Genomic DNA, 6,000 nt, shown 5'->3' with positions numbered 1-6,000 from the left:
AGGATTCAGAGCTGGCTGTAAAAGAGAGAGCATAGAATCATGTAAGATCCAGGGAGGAGCAGCCCCAGTGGATCCCTCATTTCAGTTTGGGGTAGCAAAGATGGAATGTAGATTTTTAGTAAGTAATAATTTAGGAGTATCAGAGGAGAGGTGTTAGCAATGTAGAAGTTTGGAACTCTCTCTCTCTCTCTCTCTCTCTCTCTCTCTCTCTCTCTCTCTCTCTTCTTTGTGTGTGTGTGTGTGTGTGTGTGTAATACAGAAGCTTTCATAAAGAACCTTCCTTCATTTCTTTCCATCTTATTTTACTTGAGATCAAATCTCTCTGTTACTGTATCTTAGAGATTACAGTCCATTACTGAGAGTAGCCAAGACATGAGCTCAAGACATGAGCCTAGACATAGGAACTGAAACACAGACTATAAAAGAATGCTACTCACTGGTTTGTTTCCCATGGGTTGCCCAGCTTGCTTTCTTATTCAACCCAGGACCAGTGTTGGCATTGTTCACAGTGGGCTGGACCTTTCCACTTCAATCAGCAATGAAGAAAATGCCTCACAGACATGTCCATTGGCCAATCTGATGGAGGCAACTCCTCAAGTAAGCTTCCTTCCTCCCAGGTAATTTAGTATGTGTTAAGTTGATGAAAACTAACCATCACTATGAATCTGGAGTTCACTATTTGGCTAGGCTGGCTGACCAGTGATCTTCCTCCTATCTCTAGCTCCCTGGTGTTGGGTTTTTGGGTGTACCAGTGCATCTGAAATTTTTGTGGATGGTGGAAATCTACACTCAGATCTTCCTGATTGTGTAGTAAGAACTTTACTATATCCCTGCACATAACATTTTCAGTGCCATAATATATTAGACATGTAATAAAGATGTGATCAAGTTGGAATTATTCTGTGGTTGTTATCTCCAAATAACTAAAGACTCAAATTGTCCTCATTTAATGTCATATACACTGAAAGAGGTGCAAAGAGGGGATTTAGGAAAATGAAAGTGATATTCTCACAAAGCTAAGCTCCTATTTAAAAACTCCACAGTATGAGTCCAAAAAACTCACCCACGTTAGTCCTGGAAGCTGTAACCTTGGTTTTACTTGTGTGATTACATCATGATTATTATGCGTCTTACACTTTTTAAAAATACTTCTTATACGTTAAGGCACTTAACCCTTACTAATAATTATGTACCTTTAGATACTCATTTTACAGTTAAGGAAGCAGAGGTGCAGACATAGTTATCCCATATAACAACTATATGTAGAGGCACGGCAGGAACATTTGTGTATTCTGAACTTGAGGAATATCTATCTGTCTTTTGATGTGCTGTCTGCTGTTGCACAAGAGGAACATGGGTTTTGGAGTTAGAAAAACCAGTGTTGGGACTGGGTACCTCAGCTCATGCACTGTGAGACTGCCATTTTTCTATTGAGTCTGTTACATGAATTAGTAAGTAGCCTATGAGATAATATAGGTAAAATAGCTATGGAAACTCATAAGATTCCTCTCCCAGTGAAAGATTAACAGATTATTGCCTATATATTTTTAAACAAAGGTTTTACTAAAACAACAAGATACCTATCAAACAAGGCGAGAAAGTTTCAGTTAGATCCCACCATGTGCCTATAATTTCTTAAAATATGTCTGAATATGCAATCCTTCTTCCAGGAACTACTCACCTGATAGTGGCCACAGAGGCTTAGCTCTCATGTGCACTACAGCCATCACTGAGAGCCATACCCAGTCCCCTGGGACTTGATTGTGGCAATAAGCAGGGACCACAATCACCAAAGTTACTATCTGAATAGCAATCAGACAGATACAGGTATGGACCTCTTGACTGGCCTCTCATTCATGGACCAGATACTTCTATCTTTTTGGGATTAAAAAAAAGAAAAAGAAAAGAAAAAAAGTAGAAATCAATCTACAATGTACACAATTCTCTCTAAGAATTAATAAAATAGTCTAAAACAAAAGTAAGGTTTTAATCAGAATAGAAGCTTTGGTTCAGATATGGCCGTGGAAGACAGTAATTCCCTTCTTCTTCATGACACTATACAAAATAAAATGAATGGAAACAAAACAAACGGGCAGGTAAAACAATGTTGATCAGGCTGGAAGAGGAGTATCACCCCCAGGTTACGCCTCAAGGAACATCTATTGTCTTTCCAAAGTATCCAAAGTAGAAGCAGAAGGTGCACAGGAAGAAACTGTGCATGGAGAATGTAGGAGAGGGCTCAGAAGATGCTGTGAGAACGTGCTTCTGTAGGCAAGTGGCTTTCCTCTGCTGCACCAGTTAAACATCCCTAAATATAACAAGAGTTACTAAGGCTGGGGCAAGGGGGCAGAAATGGATTGAGTGGAAGCCATGTGGTATGGTGGGGAGTATGTATGGATATTGCTTCAAACTCCCCTTGGACCTTCCGCTAGGTTGTATGGACACAGGTAGGCAATGTCTTGCCTTGGGCTAAAACTGCTGTTCTCACCTCCTCTCGGCTATGAGAAACTCAGAAGTGGAGATACAGGAACCAATAGCCCATGCTTTCCTTTCATTCCCATGTGAAGAATTCTCAGGAGACTCCGATAGGATCAAGTACCAGTTGTCAAGGTAGAACACCTCAATAATGTGCCTTTGAATCGACTGCTCCTAATGATGTAGTGTACTAAATGATGCATTCCTAAATGACAGTACTAATGGCATGCTTTATGGGGTCACCATCTCAGAATAATCTGCCTACATGTAAGCCCTTTCATTAGGTGCTGCCTTTTTGGGTATCGTGCTACAAAACTAGAAATGGCCCAGAAAAGCATGCGTTCTGAATGGAATTTGGATGCAGATTACACGCTCCCCCCCACCCCCCGCCACCAAGTTATAAGAAAGTAAGGCTAGCATTCCTGGTAGTCACTGAGGAACAAAGAATCCTAATTAGTAACTTTTTCCCCGTGGGGCTTGGGTTAGATGCTGGTAGAAGGTAAATATCTAGGCATGAGACTCGGACACTGTAGAGCAATGACAGTTACAAAGATTGCGGCACTGACTTCATCTAGTGATGGACTTGAACCTCTTGAAAACAAAATCATGACTCTATGTCAAAGCACCATAAGCTGTCAAAATAGGGAGCCTCCAGGAAAGCCTAGAAGACCCTGAGAACCAGCCATGGAGAGAAAGCTGTGAGATAAACAGATTTCTTATGCACAGGAAATTGTGATGGAGCTGCCTAGGTACACAGGCCTCAGAGTTTGCAGTCTTGGATTCTGCTGAATCAGCCCATTAGGGGCAAGAGATGCAAATCCTTCCCCTATATCTCTGGGTAAAGCCAGTGGCCCCTTGATTGAAGATACTGGCCACTAGGTGCTACCTCTCTCTGCCTCCAGGGTGATAAAGTGTTATGGATTAATACAGCTGGAGCAGAGAGATACAGCAAGTGCTCTGGGAGAGTATCTTCACACTGAAGGAAGAGTTGGGTCATATTGGTAGAAACTGGGGGAAGATAAATGGCAGTGGGTCTCAGAAGCATTGAACTGAGGCTGAATGTGAGAAATACCAGTGTGAACTGGAAAATGCCTATGAGCATGAGGAGAGCTATCTTGTGACTTATATTCAAGAGCCTGGAGACTGTCCTACATACTACAGGGCTGGTCTGCAGTAGACAGGGGAGGATGCTGGAGCAATACTGTACAGAATTCCTAAGGAAAGCATGATTCATGGAGAGGAACACAGTAGGATATTTCTCCAGATGGACAACTGTTTGTGCCAGTATTATTTATCCATTTCACTAAATTGCCTCGAATCTTGTACATTGCAGCGTTACTCACCAGTCTGAGGTATCCTGAGGATGGAGGCAGAAGGAAGGGCTGACTGTACACACATATAAATTCATTGTATATAATTACACCTCAGCAAAATGCCTTTCAAATGATGCTTTTTAAGACTACTGCTTATGCTGTGGTGGTTTGAAGGAGAATGCCCCCCCCCCCCCCATATATTTGAATACTCAGTTCCCAGTTGGTGGAACTGTTGTAAAAGAATAGGAGTTAGACCTTGGAGCAGCTGTACCACTGGGAACAGGCTTTGGGGTTTTGAAAGCCCATGCCATTTTCCTGTTAGCTAGTTCTCGTTCTCTCTCTCTCTCTCTCTCTCTCTCTCTCTCTCTCTCTCTCTCTCTCATTCTCTCTCTCTCCTCACCCCCTCATCCCCTTCCCCCTCTCCCTCTTCCTCCCTCATCCTCCCCTGCCTCCTACTTGTCAATCAGGTGTAAGCTCTCGGTTACTGCACCAGCATCATGCCTGCCTGCCACCATGTTCTCCACCATGATGGTCATGGACTCAGCCTCCAGAACTGTAAGTCTCAATAAACTATTTCTTCTCTAAGTTGCCTTGGTCATGGTGCTTTGTCATAGAAGTAGAAAAGTAACTAAGATAGATGCTGAATGTAACTTTTATGATTGCCTCAAAAGATAAAATTTCTTGAGGGTGACTGCTCAAGGTTAACGGCTTTTCATCTGTGGTCCAGGAAACAAAGGACACAGAGCACAAGGTGGTCCAAATGAGGTCAATACATAGTAGCTGTGAATGGCTGAATGCTTACTCCAACAGATCCACAATGCTGGTTCTTTATTAGAATAGCAGAGATGTTGAGTTTTCTTTCTGAGGATTGCATTTCGCTGGATATCAGTCTGATACTAAGACCTACTAGGAATAACCAATTAAAGGAGTAATATCTTGGGTAGCACACTAAGGAGAAGGGAGATCTTAAGCTCTGCTACTGCCGAAGAACCATAAAATTATTAGAGCTTTATAAAGCTGTTTAATGGATTAATTAATTTGTGTATTTTGGCCACCAGAGGGCAATCTAGGCCTCATGAAATGATTCAGGAAAAACAACCAAAGAATGTAGGAGGAATATAAAGGCTCAATGATGACCAGGTGGCACTTCAAATTTGGTGCTGGGTATAGAGTCACTCTGCCCCAGGTTTATCAAATTCACAATCTACCTTCCTCCTGCCCTTGCTGCTACCCACATAAGGTCAGATGTCTAATGTTTTATAAGAGACAAGGCTATGACTTCTAGTGTCAAGGACAGACCTATAACTCTGCAATGCTTCTCTCTGTCTTTCCATTGGAAACAGCTGTATGACAGGGTGACAGAAAACTGGTTCCTTCTTCCCTCCTTGTTTAACAACTCATGCCAACTTTTTTTTTAGATCACCAATCAAACAATTTCCCAGGATAAACCAGGTTCACTTAGAGTGTAGCTTTGTAGATCACAGGCATGGGAGTCTGGATCCGATGGGACAGGATGCCTCTATGACATGCAGATCCTGGCCTGCTGGTAGGGGTCAGAGTCAGAAATCTGTTGTCAGGATGCAAGAAAATTAAGAAGAGCTTATGATCTCATCTGTACCCTGGCAGCATGTATCCTGGAGACTCTAATTTGAACCTCTGTGATTCCTCAGTCCAAATCAGACAAGCAAGAGTTCTGACAGAGGACACTATAGTGGAAGCATGGGCCTGCAGTAGACATTTCTTTCTCTGGTTCAATTACAAGACATGGAGTGACTAGGAACACATCAACCAATGACTGCAGGATGGGGAATCCAGGTAGATAGGAATCTTAGCATAAGTCTGTGGTGTCATTGTGGGTGAGGGTGGAAATACATGTGTAAAATCATACTGAATCAATCTATAGACATGACTATTTTGAGACATCAAAGGAAAATGGTAAGAAAGTGCCTGTGAAGAGTAGTGTGCTAATTTAAAATACTTCTACATAGCCTAGTGCTTCCCAAACTTACCTGAAGCTAGAAGTCTCTTGGGAAACTGCTACAATGTCTGTCTTAGTAAGGTTTTCTGTTGCTGTGATAAAACACCACAACCAAAGATCAACATGGGGAGGAAAGGGTTTATTTAATCTTAGAGTTCATTGTTCATCATTACCAAGGAAATTTGGGCAGGAACTGATACAGAAGTGATGGGGAAGTGTCATTGGCTTGACCAG

This window comes from Grammomys surdaster, unplaced genomic scaffold, assembly GCF_004785775.1.
Source record: "Grammomys surdaster isolate TR1022 unplaced genomic scaffold, NIH_TR_1.0 125951, whole genome shotgun sequence".
NCBI classification, from domain to species: domain Eukaryota; kingdom Metazoa; phylum Chordata; class Mammalia; order Rodentia; family Muridae; genus Grammomys; species Grammomys surdaster.
The sequence above is the reverse complement of the archived record's forward strand: the minus strand, read 5'-3'. Positions refer to the sequence as shown.